Source organism: Balaenoptera ricei, chromosome 11 (genome assembly GCF_028023285.1).
Source record: "Balaenoptera ricei isolate mBalRic1 chromosome 11, mBalRic1.hap2, whole genome shotgun sequence".
Classification (NCBI taxonomy): Eukaryota; Metazoa; Chordata; class Mammalia; order Artiodactyla; family Balaenopteridae; genus Balaenoptera; species Balaenoptera ricei.
In genome coordinates, this window is record NC_082649.1 from 101799167 (window position 1) to 101822916 (window position 23750).

At 39.2% G+C, this 23750-nt stretch overlaps 1 protein-coding gene across 4 annotated transcripts in view; it reads left to right on the forward strand.

Annotated features, from left to right (window-relative positions):
* The first annotated feature begins 390 nt into the window (after positions 1-390).
* Positions 391-23750, forward strand: part of PPARG (peroxisome proliferator activated receptor gamma) — a 136674-nt gene continuing 113314 nt past the window's right edge. The window contains exon 1 of one of the 4 annotated variants that reach the window (XM_059940412.1): positions 391-478. The gene's annotated coding sequence lies outside the window, so the exon portion shown is untranslated. Of the gene's footprint in view, positions 479-1160; positions 1244-1424; positions 1493-23750 lie in introns of those variants that run through there. The other 3 variants (XM_059940411.1, XM_059940414.1, XM_059940416.1) reach the window with 3 other exon arrangements.

Here is a 23750-nt window from a genome sequence, read left to right on the forward strand (position 1 = left end):
GAGGAAAAGAACAAAACAAAACAAATCACCCGCAGACCACTGTGCGAAGGCGAGACCCGCGGGCCTGGAGAGGGAGGGCAGCTCCGGAACTCCACACCTCGGCTCTCCCCGACGTGACCGTGGGCATCTTCCTGGGCTCCGGCCGGTCCCTCCTCAGGGAAAATGGGACCATTTCTGGGTCGCCTCCCAGCGGCGGCTGTGAGGAACAAGCGAGGCCGGGCGCAGAGTAGGCGCTCCAGGGAAAGTGGGCGCGGCGAGCAGGTGTCCTACTGTGCGCGAGGCGGCGGCGGCCCGGCCGCTCCCCTCCCCCTCGAACGCCCGCCCGCCCCGCGCCCCCGCCCCCGCCCGCCCCCGGCCCGGCCTGGCTCAGCCGCTGCAGGCGGGGCCGACCGCACTGGGAGCCCGCGCCGGAGCCGCCGCCTGGGGCGCTCGGTCGGCCACCGGGACACCGGAGCGGACCGCCAGGCCACCGCCGCAGGTCAGAGTCGGGCTGCCAGGGGCGCTCGGGGCAGCGGCGCCGGGCGAGGGCCCGTGGACGGAGGGGCTCGCCGAGGGGCGCGGGGCCCCGGAGGGACCCGCGCTGAGGCGCGCTCCGGGGGGCAGGGGCCGACGGGCTCTCGGACGGAGGGGCCCCGGGCGGACGGGTCGTGGTCCGAGGGCACCGGGGCTGACAGGTCCCGGCCGAGGGTCGCGCCCTGAGGAGACGTCCCGGCGCAGGGCTAGTACACAGGCGGCGGAGGGCACGGGCTGCGCGCGACGCGCGCGGGGGAGAGCGGCGGTCCGCACCGGCGACGGGAGACCGTGCGCCCCGCGCGGCCGGGACGGGCCCCTCGGCGCGCGCCTGCCCGGGGGTCTGAGAGAACCCGGGTCTCCGAGCCCCGGCGAAAGTGGGCAGGGTCCAAGGGCTGCTCCCGGGGTACTTCGTGGCCGGGCGCGGGATCCCGTGCGGGTGCGTCCCGCGGCGACGGAGTCCGCCTCCAGCACCCAGACAGTGACCACTGCGGGGTCGTGGTGACAGTTAAGCTAGGGGCGCACTTGGGGGGCACCCAGCCTCGGTGCCCTTAAGCACCTTGCTGGCGGTGAGCCGAGTGGAAGGGCCGGGGACGGGGGCTGGCTTGCCCGGGGGCAGGGGATGGAGAGCGCGGCCCCCTCCCACCCCCGCAGTGGTCGGGAAGATGGCCTGCCGGCGCCGTGGCTCCTCCACGTGCCAGGCTCGATTCCTGCTCTTCGGAGCCTGACTGGGGTAGGTGGAGGTAGGGCAGCTTAACTTAAGTCTCTGGTCCCTCCGTGTAAGGGGTGGAAAGTGGGTGTGTATTTGTGGTACTTTCTGTCTCGGTATTTGGGGAGGAGCCTGAGGTAAGGAGGCAGAAACTGGGAGTAACCTATCTGCTGGTTTTATATAAGGTCACTTGTTAGGTAAAGAAGGGGCCTTTACCTCTGCTGGTGATCAGAAGGCTGCGTTTCTAAATCCTTCTTAACTCCCATTGCTTAGGTGAGTCGGCTTACTGTAACTGCACGTTGTTGAAATGTGTTGGTGATGCGTCCAAAATTTGCAAGATGATGATCATGATGATCGTGGTGATGATATTATATCGTTATTATTTTGTTGTGCTCTTGTTTTACCGCGAGAATTTAATTCACTTGGGTCTGAGAATAATGGTTGGGAAAATAGTGTCAATTATTTTAGGAAGCATAAAGTAAAAAAAAAAAAAAAAAAAAAAAAAAGTCTGTCATGAAGGAGCTGAAGTTTTCTTCTTTTCCTTTCAAAATTGGGGTCAAAATGTAAAATTAATTTGTATAGATCATCGTCTGAAAACAAAACCAGGCAAGATGACTAACTGAGTTGTATGAAAAACTCGATTTTAAAGTACATTATTTTCATGTTAACTGTTTTTATCATTCATGAAACAAATTGTAACTGGAGTTATTGAGAGAGCAATGACTAACAGCCTTTAGAAGGAGCTGGGCAGATCTTGGACAGATCCCAGGTATTCGGTGGCAGTCTTCTTGTTCATAGCTAAGTGATCAATCGCTGACTGAAAACAGGACCTCCTGATGGTCTAGATGATTTAGAAAACCCTTTTGGAATAGAGACTGACATAGACACTCATTGCAGCTTCTTTCTAAAGAAATACTTTCCACTCCTATGGAAGTTCTGTAGAAAATACTCAGAGATGCTACCAGTTAGCTTTTGCAGTGATATTTCAAAAGATCTTTTTCAAGTTTGAAAACAATTTTTGTGTTGTCTGTTTTCAATCAGATTCACTCTGAAGTTAATACGGCACCATAGTATTCTTTAATATACAAAATTGTAAAATGAATGCTGTTAGCTAAAAAGTGAGGTTTGTTACAAAAGCATCCATTTTTGTCTTCATGTGTACTTCTCATCATTCTCCTTTATTTAAATTATAATGATATTTGACACTTCACTTGCCGATGATTATATCTTAAATTTAAAAATCTTAGAATCAGTTAGTGACCGACTGCTCCATCTTTTGCAAATCAGTGGAAGGGGGGAAAAACCTGGTGATTTAATTTTTAAATCAGAACTTTTTCATGTTTAAAAGTTTGTTTCTTGCTTTTATGATAACTGCTATGAAAACATGGCATCAGTGAAGTATAAAGTTTTGGAGAATTCCAGGCTAAGTTTTTTGGGCACTTTTTTTTCATTCTTTTAAGTTTAAAAGCATATAATTTCTTTTTTTAATTAAAACTAAAATATTCACCAGCGTCATATTCTTTATTAAACTTAGAATATGTTGAAAATATTTTTGCAATTGGCATTTTTAATAATTAAATACACTATTTTTTTTGAAGGGACTAGTTTCCTTACTGTTCGTTTCTTTGTATATTTTTCAGAACTACATTTAAAAAACCATTAAATTGTAATTTTTTAAAATTCACAATATTAATTCCAAAATCCCTGTGACATTAAAGTTGTATTGTCCCTGTGTATTAAAATTTATACAGGAAAAAAAGTATGACTTTAGGAGTATGCATTAGAAATAATACATTACTGATCACAGCTAATTGCTCTTAGTAAGTTATATGACTATAAACAAATGCTTATTTTTCTCTTCTGTAATTCCCTGAAAATAAGGATGTTTGCCACTAACCCTAATTATCAAGTTCATTATGTATTCGAAAGCTGTGTGAGTGGCACAGCTGTGGAAACATACACAAGTATTAATAATACATTTCATTTAGTTTTCAAATTGTGAAATGGTTTTTAATAACGGGAGACTTTCATGAAAACAATATTAAAATAATACTTTACAAATGTTTTCTATATCCTGGTCTATTACTTTCTCTTCTTTCATAGGATTTATATATGCCCAATGGGTAGGACAGAAAATGTTGGTCTTTCTAATTTGTGGATGTTCTGCTGAATTCACTGTCACTTGAACTTGGAAATATAATAATGCCATAAGGTGTGGCAAATATACCGGAAGAATTTTTTGGTCTCATAGGATTCCACTAAATAAATATCAGCTGTAGAGAATTTTTTTGAATCACTAATCAAGAAAACTTGTTATAAGTCACCAGTCTATAGGCGTAAACATATGCCCCCTGACACCTTCAAAATTGTTAAACTGAATTTCTAACTTGCTTTTCTCATTTTTCCTAACAGATCTCCTCATGAGGGTAGCTGACCTCTCTTAAGGCCCTGTCCCTTTCTCTCTTAAGGCCTAAAAGCAACAAAAAGGGCAGCGATTTAAAATGCTTATTACAAAGGTCCTTTGAAACCGATCTAATTTGACTCCACAAAAGTACAATAAGATCTGTAAATAACCACCTTGCTAGCTAGCATAGATAGCCCCAGTGTATCAACATTCAGTTAGCTTCATAGCTTTCTAGATAAAATTTTCAAATTGAAGATTATTTATAATCTTCCTCGGCTTTGTCATTTACTATTTGTATTGTATCACAATACAGAGGTAGGCTTGGGGGAGTTACATGGCATATCTTTTGAAGCTTATTTAATAAAAATGTCATATTTTAATTTTTATTTACCTACAATACTTAAGTAGGTTCTTGAAAGGAAATCAACTCAAATAAAATGGATCGTATTTTGGGGAAATCTTGTGGAGATGTTAAGACAACAGCTATCCCCGATAATGGTATATACTTAAATTATTTTTTTATTTTAAAAAACAGGTTTACATATTCTTCATATTTTTCTTCAACAGTCAATGCACACCTATGTTTTAATAACAATGTGAATGTTTACATTTTTAACCATTTTAATTATTATAGTGAGGCAAGTCACTTATCCATTCTAAATCTCCATTTCCTTATCAATGAAATGGGAAAAGTATTGCAATTATTGTTCTATGCTCTTTTTTTTGTATGATTTTCAGACTTTATCAGCAAACCTGTGTATCTTAAATGATATGACCTTGGCCCTGAATTTAATTGAGCTAATACTTTTCCAACTATTAATAGTTTACCCTAGTATTAATTTTGAGATTATTGTTAAGAATGAACTGAAGATAATGCTTGCCATGGGGTGATCAATTTATAAAATGTTTCTGAAATGAGAAATTTCATCATTATTCAGCTTAAAACTGTATTTCCTATTATCTGGTGACTTCGGACAAAAATCAGCCTAGGAATTATTTTTGTTTTACTGATAATATCTCTGTGAGTCCTGCGTAGACACAGTGTGTATCCTTTCGTGTTGGTTTCTATGTCTAATGCGTTTAGAAGGTGCAGGCTGTGCTTTTATTTGATAAAGTTCTATTCTTTACATATTTTTATGGTGCACCCTGTGAATACTTAATGTGTGTTTGTTTTCTAGTGAGGCCTATGATCCTTCAGATCAAAAGACATTTTAGTATCACAGCTTAAAGACTAAATAGTGACTGTGCTTGTTATAAAACTTGGGGCTCTTTCTAAGAAGCTGCAGCCAAAAAATAGACTCTTAGTGGCTTGAAAAGTGAATTTGCCTCCTAGGAACCCAACAGTTTACTAGTAGGGACTCACTGGAAAAGCATATAATTAACCGTGCATCATCCAAATAATAAATTTTAAATTCTCCTTATGGATTGTTAAATAATCCATTTCATTGTCTCCTTTGCAAGCAAGTAAGGGCCTTGGTTCCAGGCCTGAACCTCCCACCCTGTTCCCTGAGTATGCAGCTACAGAGCCCAAGTGGGGACCTAACTAAAAGGATGGGGGGGCAGAGGGCAAAGAATGGCTTAGGCCAGTGCCTGTAGATGAGTGTTCCATGTTTTCGGTGGCTTCCCCTATGCGGGTGGGGAGTGGGGAGCAGCCCTAATTTCTGCTCTCTTCACGGTCTAGTTTGGCTTTCTCAGAGCCATTGCTATACCTTCAGCTATTCCAGTGACCAGGCCATTCTCAACTTGAAAATCTTTGGAGGGACGGGGTGCAATGAGGTTCTTTTCTCTACTGTGACTTCTCAGATGTGAAGGAAAGAAATGAAGTCATCAATTCATGTACCATGAATCATTTACAATAGAGATTTAAAACCTTACAGGGAGGATTTACACTCAATCCTGTAATAGTTTAGTTCAATTTGCTTCAGTGTCTTGTTTAAGAAACATTTTTCTTCCACTTCACTGGTTTTTAGAAAATAAATTCATTGCTAGTTTTACCTGATTTTTTAAGGAGCACTTTAATTTGTGGACTCATTTAGGAGAATTGTAATATGTGGATAAGCCTCTCTGAGACACATTTCCTGACCTTCTGGGAAGAGTTCAGATTAGCGCAGACCTGGGGTGAGAAGTCTGCACAGTTTACCACAGATAAGGAGAAGGTAGATAGGAGGGAGAAAAGTAGGGAAATACCCTGAGTGGGAGTGTAAGAGATCTGCGTGTGCTCACTTCCCACACGCGGCGGGTTGCACAGTAACCGTACAGACACCTGAATGAAAGGGTTGGTTTCTAAGAATTTACCCTGCCCCTCGGTGACATCATAGACTTTTAGGACAGCTTTAAATTCTAAAGTTGCCACTTAGCACTGTTTCTCTCTTGGGCTCTATGAGTTGCTTCAGGAGAGAATCTGGGAAAGTGAATGGAAAGAGGATATTCTTATCCTGCATGTTTAAGGAGTAACGATTCCTTTACAGCGAAGGCGATGGGGAAACATACCTATCAGACTGCCAGGGGCAACGATGAGGTGCTGGAAAGAACTCCTTAACATTGACCCCACCCCACTGGCCGTCATTTTGCCGCCAACACCGTCTGTGTCCTTTGAAAGTTTGGAGTCCACTTGCAAAATGCCAGTATTTCCAGCAGGGTTAATTCTTTAAGACATCCTCAGCAGAAATTTGAAAGGTTAGTTCCTGGTGTGCTTGCTACCTGCAAGCAAGGCTTTTAAGGAATAGTAAACACACTTGGAATTTGAAAGAGGGGATCAGGAGAAGGAAAAATAAAATTAAAGTGATTCATGTCCCCAATTCTCCATAAACCAACCTTCACGAAACCAAATATGAAAATAGCCACTTGAAATAGCCGTGATAGGAAGGGATATGTTCTCCCACACATGAATTTGTTTTTCTCTTAAAAATCAACACACGAGAATTCCCTGGCAGTCCAGTAGTTAGAACTTAGTGCTTCCACTGCTAAGGGCCCAGGTTCGATCCCTGGCTGGGGAACTAAAATCCCACAAGCTGTGTGGTGTGGCAAAAAAAAAAAAAAAAAAAAAAAAAAAATCAACATGCACCGTAATTCTTCCTTGAACCATTTTTTTCCTTCAGAAAAACAAATTATCATTCCTAAATGTCAGTTTATCCAAGAAATCTTATCAAATTTAAGGCCAGGAGTTAGTAGTTGGTTAATGTAATTAGATATCTGAATATTACCTCTTGCTATGTCTTTTCTCTGTGACGTTAAACAAATTATGTAATCTCTTCATGAGTTAGTTCTTCCAGACTTTTAAAGTAGCTTTCTAATAGATTGAAATGAGAGGAGTCTTTCAATCATGTCATAAACAATATGCCAAAGACATATAAATAATGCCTAATACTTTGGCAGATCCACAGATCACAAAATTTTATACCTACTTTATTTTGCCTTTTTTTTTTTTTCCAAAAATAGTTATGGGAAGCCAATGTGTATCTGATAGAAATAGAAGCTTAGCAGCCACCTCCAAAGCAAGTTCATTAATTCGGTGAATCAGCTGATAGGCAGTGTTTAACAAGTATAGGCCACCCTCATGGGTATGACTAAGCATATTGCTTACTTGTCATTCACGTTTCCACAGTGTTACTGAAGTCTGAATCTAAATCAGAGAATCCCCAAGTCTTACTGTACTCAATGTTGTTCTTTTCTGTCAGTTGATATTACCTGGGTTTTGTAAACAAGGTTTTGATTGTGTATGGACAAGTACTTATAGAAAATCTTTCTCTTTTTTATATGGTGGATGGAGTTATGAAAGAGAACAAACACATGAATGGTATATATATAAATGAAGAAGATACTGTAACAAATTATTTGCATATGTTAATAAAATCCAGAAGAGTGAAGAAAACACTCAGGCATTTGCCATTGTAGGATTACTACATGTTTTCCTAAAGCGTTTGGAACTAATTAGAAATACCCTGGCTTTATTTAAAGGCAATATAATATATTTTTAAACTTTGTTTTCAACAAGGTCCAAGTTTGTTGACTTTTAGGACTAGAGCAGTGCAATGTCTACAAAAACATAGATTATTAATTTCTTGAAGCAGGTACTAACTGGTTTTATTCCTTTTTGTATCTCCAGCACATAGCATGGTACTTATTAGGTAGTTAATGCATGATTTTAAAAGAATAAAGAAATAATCTAAAGTGTGGTCCTTGGACCAGCAGCCTCAGCATCATCTGGGAACTTGGTAGAAATGCAAATTCTCGGGCCCCACCCCAGACCTACTGAATCAGAACCTCTGGGGATGGGGCCCGGTAATCCGTCTTTTAACAAGCCCTTCAGGGGATTCTCATGTGTACTGTTTGGAAACCTCTCGCTCCAGATGATCCCTGCATCCCATCTGAGAGCCTAGAGCCCAATGCTCTGTGCAGTTAATTTGGATTATTTTTAGTAGGCCTTACTTTTGCCTATAGTTAAGTCCCTTGCCATATTATCCTATTGGTAGAATCTCTTGAGGTCATCCTGTAAAATTACCTCTGTTGGTTTGGCATTTTATTACTTAGAGAAGCTCAGTCTTGTTTTCAATAAGCTTGTGTCAGTAGAGGCTCCCCGGCTCCCGTCTTAGTCCAAGCATCACTGGTTCCTCTTACCTTAGAATGGTTGCCAGGAATCTTGAGCCTCCAAGTTCAAAGACTGGATTTTATAAAATCTCTGAGGATGATATGACCCTAGAGGACCCACATTAAACAGACTTACAAGATATGGATTTGTAAACTTCAGTTCCAGTTTAATAACAGTAGAAAATGTGCCAGTCCTAGTGATTGTTGATGATAGTTTTTTTTAAATCCTAAAATTCTATAATTCAGGAATTGAAGAAACTTGTACTCTTATGTGTAGCTGATGTCACTGTCACTTAGTTCTGCCTGCTAAAAAAGCAATTGGGCAATATATTGCACCCTCTGCTGCTATACCCTCACTTCTGAGATTTTTTTCCAAAGAAATGTAGGATATAGGACAAGCCACATACACAAAGACCTTCATACAAACATTGTTATAGGAACCAATATTTGGAAATAACTATTCAACAGCAGGGGAATGGTTAAGTAGATTATGGTATAATCACTAGGTGGAATGTTATGTAATCATCAATGACAAATTAGAAAACTAGAGCAAACTTGAAAAATATTTTTTAAAAAGTAACATAAAGAATGTATGTGCACCATTGATTGCAACCTTATATAAACATGTATATATGAAGTCTGGAAGGGACTATACAAAAATTATGACAGTTATATTAAAATAGTGAGGTATGGAGGGCTTTTTGTTTTTATATTTTTCTCTCTTCCAAAGTTTAGCCAGTAATATAAAATTACGTCTATAATTAAAAGCCTACATTTATTGCTTTTTTTTTAGTATGTCTATGACGCTGATCAGTAAAGATCAAGCAAAAAGTAAATTAAACATTGAGAACCCGTCTAGCTTTTGTATTCCTTTAAAGCCATTGAAGATAATGTGAGACACTACATGAATTCATTGCTGTTATACCCAGTTTTATTTCATACATAATTTTATTACATATATTGGGCTTGTCTGTACTCTGCTGGACTAGCCTGTATTTGGGAGGAAAAAATATCCCATCTTTGTTACAGCCTCTTAATTTTCTCAGCCATACATAAGGTTTGATTTTGTTGATTTCTTTGGGCCTGTGCACTCTTTGATCTTTAGCATACACCAACAACCAAGCTTTTTTTAAACACTGGTTTCCAGAGCTATTTTATTTTCAAGCCCCCCCTTTTAAGTTTTTTTCTAAAAAATATGTATATCTATTATGGGGTTTTTTTCCCTAAAATTAAATAACCTCAGGATAGAGTTGTCTTCTAAGTCTTGACAGAATACTGAACTTATAACCATAAATAGCTGATGGAGAAGCACATGAAGGTAAACTTCTACTACAAATGGTCATTACGAGACCTTGATGTAATTTGTGATAATAATTTTTAAAATAACAAGAGCTTTAAAATAGCAAATGACTAGAGGTTTCCCAAAATCTTGTCAGACCTCTAAGTGAATGCTGTAAAAGATATATATATATATATACACACACACACACACACACACACACACATACACAGCAATATATATGTGTGTGTGTGTGTGTATACAATACACATACACAGAGCAATATCCTTTGAATTAATTAATTTTTCCTTTTTTCTGTTGCATTGTTCTAGAAATCCCAAAGGGAATATTAAGTAGTTTTGCCTTTGACCCAGATTACAGGTTACATTTTTCTTGTCACTTTCTTTGGAACTTCTTTTGAGAAATTTGTATCAGTCTGATGTCTTTGGAATAGTCTTTATCTAAATGAAAACAAAGTTTTAAAAGCTTTTTAGAAACTTTATATCAGAGATACTAAGTAATATTTCTCTCTTCTTTCTCCTCCCCCCGACCCTGCCCTGCCCTGCCCTGCCCCTATCATTTCTTATGATTTAATTCTCAATACAGCCCAAGGCAAACCTCAGCTAACAAAACTCAGTGTATGGCTCTCAGAATTTGTGGGTAACACAAACTTGGTGATGATACCCCCCCAGAGCAAATCTACGGAGAAGAAGCTCCTTTTTAATGAAGACTTACTTCTTCAACAAAAATCTGTTGAGCTCCTACTTTGTGCCAAGAGCTGTTTTAGAGAAGGAGGGTAAAGCAATGAACAAGACAGACAAATACATCCCTCCTGACGTTCATGAGTATCGCTATCTAGATTTAACAAGGATGTTAATGGGAGAGATGGTGACTAAGAGGAGGCAATAGCCTAATCCCTGCCTTGTGACCAGGCAGCGTTGCCAGGCCAGCCTGGCAACGTGGAGCCAGGTGGCTATCTTTCAGTTATGTGTGAAGTAGGGAAAAACCTGTGTCCTTGAATATTTTTCCTAAATCTCTTATTATTACGTATTTTAGGTTATAAGTATGTAGTATGTATCACATATAATGTATAATGTATTTACTATATTACTTTATTTCTCAGTAGTAAAGTTTATTAGCAAAAGATGTAGGAATGTATCTTTTGTTAATAAGCTATTAACTATTCTTGAAAATCCAAATGATAGGGTACTTACTCACTTTGCAGAAGAGTTATTTATTTTATAATATTCTCAAAATGGATATATTTAAGTGGTTAACTATCCAAGTGAATATAGTTCATAACTTTATTTACAAAAAAAGTTATTTACACCTAACAAAAATGTAAAACAAATTTCACTGGGACTATCCCTTTAAAATGAAAAAAAACACACAACTTTTTTCCCCTGGGAAATAAAGTTAGCGACTTACCTTTAAAAGCATATTTAGAACTTTTACATATTTGGAATATAATATTTGAGTAAAGGGAGACCCAGATCTTATTTCAAATGACCATCCTTTGGTCAATTTAAGTATTATAGCTATTTCCAACTTCTATATTCACAATCCAGTTGTCTGACTACCATTTCAGTTGTTTTTAAATTCGCAGAAAATATATTACTGACCACTTAGAGATAAATCCCGAACAACATGAAACTTTTGGGAAAAAATGATAAGGAAAATAGGTTTTGAAGGAATTTATATGAAGTTAAAAAGAATTAATTTTTTCATATACAGACATGGAATATTAGAGTGCATCTCAATGCAGATGTAACCAAAACCTTCAAATTTTACAGATTTGACCACGGTTTATTCAAAATCCATAAACATTTATCAAGTGACTGCTTGCTTTTCAGCACCAAATATCCTTATATAGGAAACAAAATCTGCCCACCTGGTGACATGGCCTTATAGATGGTGGGACAGGTGCTTTCCAGACCGGGTAGGGGAACCAGCAGCTAGCACTAGGCAGGCAAATAACCACACAGTGAAAGCTGAGAAAATAATTAAGTGATGGAACACAGCATATTGGCATGATTGTGTCTTTAGGCCATATCACGATTCATGTGTATTTGTTGTTTTGTTTGTTTTTTAATAAAGTGCAGCCATTCTGCCCATCCCCAACAGATGGTGATGCCTTTTTTAAAAATATTTATTTATTTTCTTTTCTTTTTTTTTTTTGTGGCTGTGTCAGGTCTTAGCTGCGGCACGCGAGCTCTTCGCTAAGGCGTGCGGGATCTTTCATTGCAGCACAGGCTCTTTGCTGTGGTGCTCAGGCTTCTCTCTAGTTGTGGCGTGCGGGGTTTTCTCTCTCTAGTTGTGGCGCATGGGCTCCAGGGCGCTTGGGCTCAGTAGTTGTGGCACACGGGCTTAGTTGCCCCGCAGCATGTGGGATCTTAGTTCCCTGACCAGGGGTCAAACCCGCGTCCCCGGCATTGGAAGGCAGATTCTTTACCACTGGACCACCAGGGAAGTCCCAATTCATGTGTATTTGACCATGCCTGCTGGAATGATCTCCAATCCTCACAAAATACAACGCATATACACAATTATTTTGTTCTTATTATGCATGTTAAGCTTTAAATGTCAGGTTAATTTCCTTTGTCATACAACATGTGTGTGAAATATTTACCCTGGCCACCAGCTATTGAACTCAGAAGATGCAAACTAACTTTAATCTTGGCTGAAGTAAAACAATTAGAAGGGAGATCTACTCTGAAATGTAATTTTATGCGTTCCAGATTCTATATTACACGTTGTATTTGCTGATTGTTTGCTGTCAGGTCTTATAAGTTTTATGTGCAAGTTCTGTGTACCAAACAAAATTGTGAATTCCTAGAGAGTAGGGATGAATGTTGTAATTCTTCTTATTCCACTTACATATATATGCCCTGCATACCTTCCCTAATTCACAGCCTACATACAGTACAGGGGACTTGGGCGCATTATCAGTACTTTATAAGTACTTTAAACTTGGTTGGATATTGAGGACAACTTTGTGCTTTTTCAGTGTGGGATTCTCAGTGCTACTGTTTTCTACATGTTTAGGGAATTCCCTAAATTACTCTCTAAAATGTTTATTTCTATTTTATTTAACATCTTTTGTAACACATAATGATATGAAATTAATGCCAGAAGAAATTTCCATTTTGCTCTCCTAAAGCGGGCAAAATGGGATATGAAAGGGAAAAAAATGTTAATTATAGCCTTCAGCATTCTAGGTTGGATCTTTTACTTGTTCTAGTCAGAAGAACAGGTTTTAAATGGCCTAAGGGCCAGAGCACTGTTTTATTTTCTTGCTTGGAGGCTTCCAGTGGCAACTGTAACAAATTCTGTTTAGTACTACAGCTGGAGAAAAGTTCATAAGGATGTGTGATACAAAATGTTACTTAGACTTGTTACTCATGCACAAAATAAAACCGGTTCCCTTTCAAACTTTTTGTCAATTGTTAGATAAAACACTACATAGTTTTAACCTATTCATTTGTTTTTAATATATAAAATAATTATACGCTTAGCGATTTCACGTATGAATCACAAGTATTATCACCATAATTGTTTAACAGTTAATCTCCTTTTACAAGGTAGATACGCATTTATGAGCCACTTCAAATCAAAAATACCAGACAAAGGAACTGATTTACATATAAAAGCAAAGCAAATAGATGAACCTTTTTTTATGTGGCCTTGTGACATCTCTGCATGCCAACTTTTCTCGGTAGACCTTCATCTGTGCTTGTAGAACGAAGGTAGGAGTCTCTTAGCAAGAGATCAACGCAGGGAATTTGCACCCTCTCCACCCTTGGGCACCCTGCCATCATCTTCCTGCAGCCACACCTGTTCATCCCCTACCAGAGCAAAGAGGTGACCCGTACCTATACGTACAACACTGAGAAGCACAATGGCAGGGAGGAGACCATGATAGAAGGAAGGATAAGAACTGACATGGGTTTGAAGCTCTCTCTCACTGATGATCAAGACTTCACTTTCCTTAACTTGCTCCTCATTCATAAACAGCCGGACACGATGAGTTGCATACAGCTTCAGTAGTTTCTAGGCACAAAGGGAGACAGCACAGCTCCTAGACCTAGGAGTTTATAATCTACATGAATCAAAAAGGGGTAACGTTGAAGCAGTTAACCAAAAATTCAAAGCACCATGTGATTAAAGACTAAACTAAAGAAGGCAGAAAACAAGCACTACGAAAATTCAGAAAATGGCGAGATCGGTGTGGAGTGGAGGATGAATCCAGGAAAAGCCTGTAGAGCATATGGGGGTTGAACTAGATATCAAAAGTTGAGGGATTGGGCTTCCCTGGTGGTGCAGTGGTTGAGAATCTCCCTGCCAATGCAGGGGACATGGGTTCGAGCCCTGGTCTGGGAAGATCCCACATGCCACAGAGCAACTGGGCCCGTGAGCCACAACTACCGAGCCTGCGCGTCTGGAGCCTGTGCTCCGCAACAAGAGAGGCCGCGATAGTGAGAGACCCGCGCACCGCGATGAAGAGTGGCCCCCGCTTGCCACAACTAGAGAAAGCCCTTGCACAGAAACGAAGACCCAGCACAGCCAAAAATAAATAAATAAATAAATTAAAAATTTAAAAAAAAAAAAAAAAGTTGAGGGATTGACAGGGTAACCTTAAGAAAAATGACTTTAAAAATATACAGGGAAAGAAACAGAAAGGAATCCAAGTACGATTCCGTTAGTATGAAATACCCAGGCTAGGCAGATCCGTAGAGATAGAAAGCAAATTGGTGGTTGCCAGGGCGTGGGGACGGGGCAGGGGGAGTGACTGCTTGATGGGTGCAGGATTTCCTTTTGAGGTGATGAAATGTTTTTGAACTTGATAGAGTTGACGGTTGCACAGCTTTAAGAATGTACTAAATATCATTGAATCACACACTTTAAAATAGTTAATTTTAAGTATGTGAATTTTACCTAAAAGCAAAAAAAGGTCAGGGCTTGCGATGACCTAAGAGGTGGGGGAAAGAATTTCCAGTGTAAGAAGACGGAGCCTGGACTAGTGAATAAGCGTGTGTTGGGGGGTCATTTTGCAGAGATCATCCCATTGGAAGTGGGTAGTATGTCTGTGTGAGGAGTGAGAAACGTGATTGGAGATGTAGATTTTAGGTCAGATGAGAACGGGTCTGGAATGTAGGCAAAGGAGTGTGGGTTTTATCTTGGAAGGAGTGTTGAGATTCCAGGTCTTGAGGAGAAGAGTGAGATGATTTAATCAGAAGATTAATTTGGCAGTAGTGTGCAGGGCAAGCAGCTGGGAGGCTATCGCAAAATCTGGACGTAACATGAAGAGGGCCTGTCGGAACAGAGAGAGAGAAAATGAGAGGGATGTTGTGAAGCAGTGAGTGGCCTCTGAGGACAGTTTATGCACTGATGCTTCTCCGCGCACTCCTAGTTACTGACTTGGCACGAGGTAAGTGCAGATTTGAGGATAAGCATTTACAAATGTTTATATTAGAAAACAAACTTATGGTTACCAAAGGGGAAAGGGGGAGGGATAAATTAGGACTTTGGGATTACTAGGTACAAACTACTGTATATAAAATAGATAACCAACAAGGACCTACTGTATAGCACAGGGAACTATATTCAGTATCTTGTAATAACCTATAATGGAAAAGAATCTGAAAAAGAATATATTTATGTATAACTGAATCACTTTTAAGGTGTACACACCTGAAACTAACACAGCACTGTAAATCAACTATACTTCAATTTAAAAAAAAGAAATGAAAAACATCATTAATGGAAAAAAAAGTTTATATTGTCATGACATTTAGGCACATGGTTTTACATTTTATAAAAGTATCCACAACAGACTGAAAAAAAAAAAATGCCTTCATCCCAGTAGAACTCCACTGCCCTAAAGGACAAATGGACTGGACTTACTGACTAGGTCCTATAGGGCAGTCATCAGCCATTTACTCATTTTTATGGCTCATCTTCATGGTACTTTACTCTGTGCCACGTGTCGTGCTGGCCCCGGACAAGAGCAGTGACAAGGCAGACTGGTCCCTTCCCTTATGGAGCTCCTGGGTCATAGACAGCCCTTGTCAAAGGATTGCTAGAAATTAAAGGGAGGCATACATGAGCTCAGTGTAAAGAAAAAAAGAGACATGTACCATAGTGTTCATTCCAGCACTATTTACAATAGCCAGGACATGGAAGCAACCTAAGTGTCCATCGACAGGTGAATGGTTAAGGAAGGAATTCTAATGACTACAGTTGTCCAACGGTGGGGAAGGCTGCCTTGTGAGGAAGTGCATGCTTTTGTCAGTAGAGATTCATGCAGAATCTGAATGGCCATCTGTTAAGAAGTCTTGTTTGATAGAAGAAATGAATTAGGGAGCTTATAAAGTCCCTTTCAACTTTAAGGTGATTTCTTGTTCTACAACATTAACTTAGAGAACATTATTTCTTTCTCTTTTTTTTAAATGGAAGTATAGTTGATTTACAATATTGTGTTTCAGGTGTACAGCGTAGTGATTCAGCATTTTTGCGGATTACACTCCTATTTCTTTCTTAATTGACTATATTGGAACACCAATGTATACTACCATTTTCATCATACGGGTAACTACATTTCCCTAAATTTGAATGCAAATTTGATTTTTAAACATATCTGTGCAGTTAGTTCCACAGTTCTTTTTAAAGAAAGTACTGTTCTCTAATGCCTTCTCAGCGTTCATTTATTTCCAATTGTCATATTTGTAGTAAGTTCCTCTTCCACGTGATGTTTTTCACAAGCAATGTGAATTTCTGCAGAAGTGAGTTACGTAAATCACAGGTTGCTGACGTGATTCTAAATCATTTGTTCAATGTACCGCTAAGGTTGAACAAGACCAGACATGGCTACCCATTTGGGGAATGTCTTTGGGATTCCATTTTGATGTGGGTGAAAGTTCAAATAACTTTTATTATTCAACTTATTTCACTTAGTTATTACAGGCTTCAAACAGTAATTGTGAACATTTTAGCAGCTAAAATCATCGCAGATTAATTGTACTTGGGAAGATCCAGAGAACTAGACTCCTATAGGAATGATAGCCTTACCATATTTGGGGGGAAATGCTGGAATGCTTTTAACTTCAATAAGGGACATGATTTTCATAAGGATTGGTTTAGTGCCGATGGTATCTGGTGAAGAAAAACGTTAGCTGCAGAAGAAAAAATTCATTTCACTTCAAGCCTAGTAAACAGTTTTGTTAAAATAGCCCATTTTCATTGTGTATTATTGAAACAGCTGATATTTTTCATTATAAACTATGTAACATTTCAAACTATTCCTAGAACAGTGCCTGGCATATAGTAGGTACTCAATAAATATATATTTTTAAATTAAGTAATTTATTTAAGTTTTGGCTGCATTGGGTCTTCGTTGCTGCTGGCAGGCTCTCTCTAGTTGCGGCGAGCGGGGGCTACTACTCTTCATTGCGGTGCGCGGGCTTCTCACTGCGGTGGCTTCTCTTGTTGTGGAGCACGGGCTCTAGGAGCGCAGGCTTCAGTAGTTGTGGCACGTGGGCTCAGTAGTTGTGGCTCGCGGGCTCTAGAGCACAGGATCAGTAGTTGCGGTGCACAGGCTTAGTTGCTCCGCCGCATGTGGGATCTTCCCGGGCCAGGGCTCGAACCCGTATCCCCTGCATTGGCAGGTGGATTCTTAACCACTGCGCCACCAGGGAAGTCCCAATAAATATTTATTGAATATTGTTCATCGAATGTGGGGTGATGGTGGACAAAGCATTTCACATGGGAAACTACTATTAGCACAGGCACAGAAGTAGGGAAAATGTGAGTTTAGAGAAAAACAGTTTCCTGAAGGCAACATCCTTATGTAATTACCAACGTGAACATTTTTTTGGCTCAGTAATTGTGGTGGCTTCTTAATTTCTGCACAATATTTAACACACCAGTGATGACTTCCTGACGCTTGTATCCACAGTGAGCCCCTGAGCTAAAACAGGAAACGTCATTTCCGCTGACTCTGGTTTCTGAGCCTCTCCTCTCCCGTCTTCTTCCTCCTTGCTCCCTCCTGCCTCCCTCTGCCCCACAATTCTTGCTCTAGCTCTGTTTTTATTCCTTCTTGTTCCCACCTTTTTTTTTCCTTTTTCATTCTTGGTGTTTCCCATATTCTGTCTCTTTTTTTTCCTTCTTTTTCTGCCTCTGTTTCTCTCCCTCCGATTGCCCTCTTCCTTTTCCAGTTTCCCAATTCCTAATACCTCTTTTTTTGGTTTGGTCTCTAACTATAGTATGGAAATGAAATGTATTTTTATCTACTAATCAAATAAGAAAGTAGGGATTTTTTTCTTTATTGAGGTATAATTGACATAAAATTGTAAAGTATTTAAAATATACATTGTGGTGGCTTGAAATACATATGCAGTGTGAAAGGCTTCCCTCCATTTGCTAACTAACATCCATCACCTTGCAAATCTCTCTCTCTCCCTCTTTTTGTTTGGTGAGAACATTTAAGTTCTACTCCCTTACCAAATTTTGATTATACAATACAGTGTTATCAACTATAGTCACCATGTTGTACATTAGCGATTTTTTACTCTGAATGTAACATGAGCAAAATGCTTATGTTGCTATTTCAGAGACAAAATAAAATTGATTATCACTTATAAATGGATTTCAACTGATTTTTTAAAAAATTAGTGAATCACTAATCCTCAAATTTGGAGAAGGGGATCAATAGACCTTAATTCATAAATTTTAGTAAAGCACAGTAGCTTGTTGAAATAATTCCTAATCGTCTTTAACAGCCTTAGTTCCTCTTTTTTTCCACATGGTAGGTATATCAGATATAGCATATAGATCCTTTAACACCATCTAATTTTTTTTATTACACCTTTATTTACACAGTTACATAAGAGCTGGAATATTAGTCTGTTTTGTTCATTCTTTATCCCCAGTGCTTAGAACACTGCTAACAAATATCAGAAGCTCAACAAATAATTGTTGCCTTTTTTAAAAAATAATTTTATTTATTTAATTTATTTATTTTTGGCTTCTTTGGGTCTTTGTTGCTGCACACAGGTTTTCTCTAATTGCGGCGAGCGGGGGTTACTTCGTTGCAGTGAGCGGGCTTCTTATTGCAGTGGCTTCTCTCGTTGCGGAGCACAGACTCTAGGTGTGCGGGCTTCAGTAGTTGTGGCATGTGGGCTCAGTAGTTGTGGCTCGCGGGCTCTAGAGCGCAGGCTCAGTAGTTGTGGTGCACAGGGTTAGTTGCTCTGCGGCATGTGGGATCTTTCTGGACCAGGGCTCGAACCCGTGTCCCCTGCATTGGCAGGCGGATTCTTAACCACTGCACCACCAGGGAAGCCCCATAATTGTTTCTTTTTAATTTCAAATCTGCCGTTTCATTCAACTTCCTAATCCTAAATAGATATCATGACTTTTTGGAGTAATATTACTCATTAGGATAACTTAGTTTATGATTGATTTATAAATGTAACCGTAGGATTTTATGTTTAGATAATGCTTTATTCCAGTTCAGTTTACACTTCAGTCTACCCCACAGTTTAAATCCTCAGCTAAACTGTCATTTACCCATCCTTTTAAAGGACTCTTCCTTAATTATCTCAAGCACCAATAAAGTAGCCTAGCAATTGATAGTCATAGTTAATATTTACTGAGCACTTATTCTATATCAGGCTCTATTTTAAGCACATTATGTACATTATCTCATTTTATTCTTCCAACAAACTGTAAAAGGTATACACTATTATCTCTATTTTGCAGATGAAGAAACAAACACAGAGAGGTAAAAATAACCTGCCAGGTGATAAAACTAAGATTTGAACTCAAGCAGCCTGAACCCAGCCACCCTGTCTTGCACACTTTAGCAAGAGTCGAATTTTCCAGTATATAACTTACCAGAGAATGAGATAACTATACCCCATACTACCAGCACCATTCCACACTTAACAATTATGTCTCCACAAGTGTAACCGTATTCAGATGTAACCATGGATTAGATCCAAGCTTTTAGTTGTTCTGGTTCATTGCAAATCCGTTCATGTGTCATGTAAGTGGTAAGTAACTTGAAAGTACTTATTCTTGTTACTTGTGACAAGGTAAGTTAGATCACCAAATCTTTACTTTATATTCAATTCAGTAACTCTACTGTCACTTAAAACCGACCACCCTTGGGAGATTCTTTATTTTCATTTTTCTCTTTCTCTTAAATTCCTCTTAATTCAAATAAAGTCATGTTATTTTGTCACCTCAGGATATAGACGTCAATTTAATAGCCAATTTTGTATGAATCTTGTAAAAATTTAGGGAAGGATGTGATTGGCTCATCCTGACTCTGGCTTCTAAGGGAATCAATCAGCAATTTGCAGGGGCAGTGGGAGACCCATGTATTTAGTTCAATGGGATAAAAATTAGTTGTTTGGGAGCGTTCATATACTTTCACCTTCCCCCAATGCACCAAAGAGAATTTTCATTTGACAGTACAAAACCCCTTTCCCCTACCCTTAGAAAAGTTGATTTTACAAGGTCAGTTCCTAGATTTTTGTGCTGAAGTATTGGAGTATGAGAAGAAAGGGTCTGGACATGAAAAGCTGGAGGAGATTTAAGTTGCCCTATGTCATAAAGTGCTGGGAAAGAGATGAAGGAGAGATTATGACATTACTGGGCTGAGAATGGAGAAAGTGTTGAGTTGGGAGGGCTTTTGCTGAAGGTGACACTTTGGAAAGTGTGGGGTGTGAAAAAGTCGAAGGGAAGGGAAAAAGGGATGTGAGAAGGGTTGCCTATGGTTATGAACTGAGCCTCCTTGAATGTACTTTGCGAGGCTGGAGTAGAGAATCGAACACCTTTTCATCTAGCAGGGAGCGAGGAGTGGTCCAATATGTGTTGGATTGTGTGTCTTTAATTCTTCAGAGGGAGGAGATGGGTATTTAGGAATTGTTGAGTTTGAGGTTCCTGAAGAAACTCAGGGAGAGGTGTTCCCAAAAAATTGGAAATACAGATTTAGAAGTCTTGAGAGAAGACGTGGTTAGAGATGAAGATTTGGAAGCTGTAAGCAAGTAGATATGTTTATGGGTAAGAGTGAGGCCGAGAAGGAACTTGCAGAGCACATAGGATAGAAGAACTCAGGAAGAAGAGGTACCAAGAAAAAGGACTAACATGGTGGTCATAGGGTTAGGATAAGAATTCAGAGTAACTGGTCACTAGGCAGCAAAGGGAGGAGACAGTTTCAAGAGTAGAGGATACACAGAATATCAAATGGTGCAGAGGCAGAGACGACGGTGCTGGAGCCAGCTCAGACTGGCTTGTGAAGTCAATTGTTAAATTTTTAGGATTTTTGTGAGCTGACTGTTAATCCACAGCCATTGTTAAAAGTTAGATTGTATATACGAGCAGTGAAACAAGTTATGATAAAAACAGAGGTAGTAACCACACCAACTGCATTGCTTCCTGATGATTTTACACCTATGCGGTGTTGGTGTGGATTGCGTCTGTGAGGTGGGGATACCATGTAATATGCTGCTGCTGCCCCAGCTCTGCCCGACTCTGCTGTCATGTTGATGGCCCTAAGTCAGTCACCGTGGGAGTATTTACACCACAGAAATTAGCAAACACTACAAACCAGAGCATTTTTCCTGCAAGGGGAGCCAGTTGTTAAACACTTACCAGCACACCATTGGGCAAATAGAATGAAAATCAAGAAAAGTCTAATGGATTTAGCAAGAAGGAGACCACTTGTCACTTTTGCTTGAGTTTCGGTAGAAAGGTGGGTGGCAAAAGCCACAGTGAAGTGGGTTAAGGAGTGAAATAACGGAAAGTGAGAAAAGAAATGCTCAAATAAGTTTGAGAACTAATGAGTTAAACAGCTAAGCAGATTGTTATTGTTGATACTGTTTTTTTCTAATTGTGGGGCTTACTGAGCATATACAATGCTAATGTACTTTACTAACCTCCAAATGTGAACAACATGTGCAAATTCATCTTGTGGTAGAAGCTTTTCCATTGGAAAATCTTAAAGAATCTAGTTATCTATAGAACATATTTTGGGAGATGCTGCTATAATATTTCACAATTAAGATGATATTGGTTGTTAAGTTTGAGATTAATATTCTTGTTATTAAAGTTTCTTAGTTCTTTAAGGAAATATTTTCAAGAATGAATGTTGAATTTTATTAAGTATTTTCTTTTGTATTTTTTGAAATAGTCATGTGGTTTCTTTTAAAATTCAACCTAGTGCTGGAACACATTATTTTAATACGTATTCCAATATTAAATCTTCTTTGTCTTTCTGAGATAAATCCAACTTTATTATGGTGGTTTATTCTTTTAGTATACTATTGCATTTGTTCATTAGCATTTTATTTTTACTTGTAAGTCAATATTAATAAGCGAGGTTGGTATTTTTCTTGTGAGGTTTTTTTGTTTCTTGTTAGGTATTTTTCTTGTTAGGTTACCTTGTTAACTATTTTGTCTTGTTAGGTTTTGAAAAATTAATTTGGTCACTCTGGTTTTTTTTCCTACTCAGAAACAGTTTATGTGGCAAGAAACTTATTTCTTCCTTGAACATTTGAAAAAAAATGTATCTATAAAATTATCTAGCCTCAGAGCTTCTTGGGGAAGCAATTCTTTGATAAGTTTTCAGTCGTTTTCATTTTTAATTATTTTCCTATTTCTTAAGTCAACTGTTACCATTTATATACCATTTCAGACAAATATAGTAAGTTTCCCTTTGGCTTGCATTATTATCTACTTAGATTCTGGTAAAAAGCCTATCTCAGATATTAAAAAGCTGGATGAGTAGAACAGACCCTGTGTAGTGTGGGTTTTGTTGAAATGTGAGGGGCTTGTCTGCTCTCTTCACAGTGTGGTTCTCTGGCTTATATTAATGAGTAGAAGGATTTATAAACTAATGAATATAAACCAGTCTGTATTTAACTGACCAGATGGGGAACATGAAAGAACTATAATACTTGATATATACTGCCCCCAGAATGGATCTTGTTTCTGCCCTACTTATTATATTTTATGCCTGCAAACTGTACCTTCTATGGTACAATGCAGTTCTGAATGGATACAGAAAGGAGATACTGATTTTACAGGGGGAGGGGGTTTTGGGAAAGGTTATAGATTCTGTCTGCCTTTGAAAATCGCAGGAACTGGTCCAGTTTTCTGTTTGATCCAACTCTTAAGGCTACAAGCTAGGAATACATAGCAGTTTCCAGAAATCTTAACTTTATCTTGTCTCTTTCTTGCTGTCTATTTCTTAATGAATTCATATGTATTTCAAAGAGAAATTGGAATGAGTGTCAAGAAAAGCTAGTATGACTTAATCTTACCCTGGAGTCAACATTATTTAATTTTTCAGATAGAGATTTTGCTCAAATTTTTCTTTATTAATACTCTTTCTGTTTGTTTTCACATATTTAAGCACTTTTTTGTTGACTTAAAGGTGAAAAAAGTCTAAATAGTAATCCATTATAAAGTTGTTTCTCATGTGCTACGCATGTTATATGTAATGGACAGGTTTGATGTGGGTACTCCTTCCATTTTTGACTAACAAATGAAAGAGTGTTTGTTTCACATGGAGAGTAAACTGCTGTGATACAGATGAGCAGTCAAAAAGCAAAGCAGACAGGTCTAAAACCCTGACAAGCTAGCTCTTTCTATAGAAGAATATGCCCCATTATGAAAACAAAATTGTTACCATATTGTTGATAGCGAGTTCATTAGGAGGTTTTCAGTTTCCAAACAGCAGTACTAAACAATGTGAGTGAAACAAAGAATCAAACAAAATACATTGGCTGTAGTTTATATTCTTTCAAAGTAGAAATAACAAAATGGGAAAACATTTTATATTCATGATCCACTGTGTTACCCATGCATTGGGTAATAGAATAGGTTTTGCAAATTCCAAGTGGAAAGGTGCAGCATTAAAAAAGAAGAAAAGTTAGAATTTTGGGTAGGTTAGACTGTGCAGAATGTTGGGTCTGGATGTTGGGACTTTGAAGGCCCTGATGATAAGGCTTTGGCACTGGGTACTGTTTTGTCTTTACGGATTGTACAGCTATTCTAGGATCCCTGAGCCCTTTGTAAGAGCCAAGGATACACATCCTTAGACCTTTGGCACAGTTACTCAGATAATCTGCTCTCTGCATCTTCCTTTAAAAATCTGGTCCACGTGAAATGTGCTGCATCTACTGCCCCTAAATTGTTGTGATGCTTTTACCTTAGGCTTAACAGCCATATGCCCTCTAGAATGAACTTATATTTTC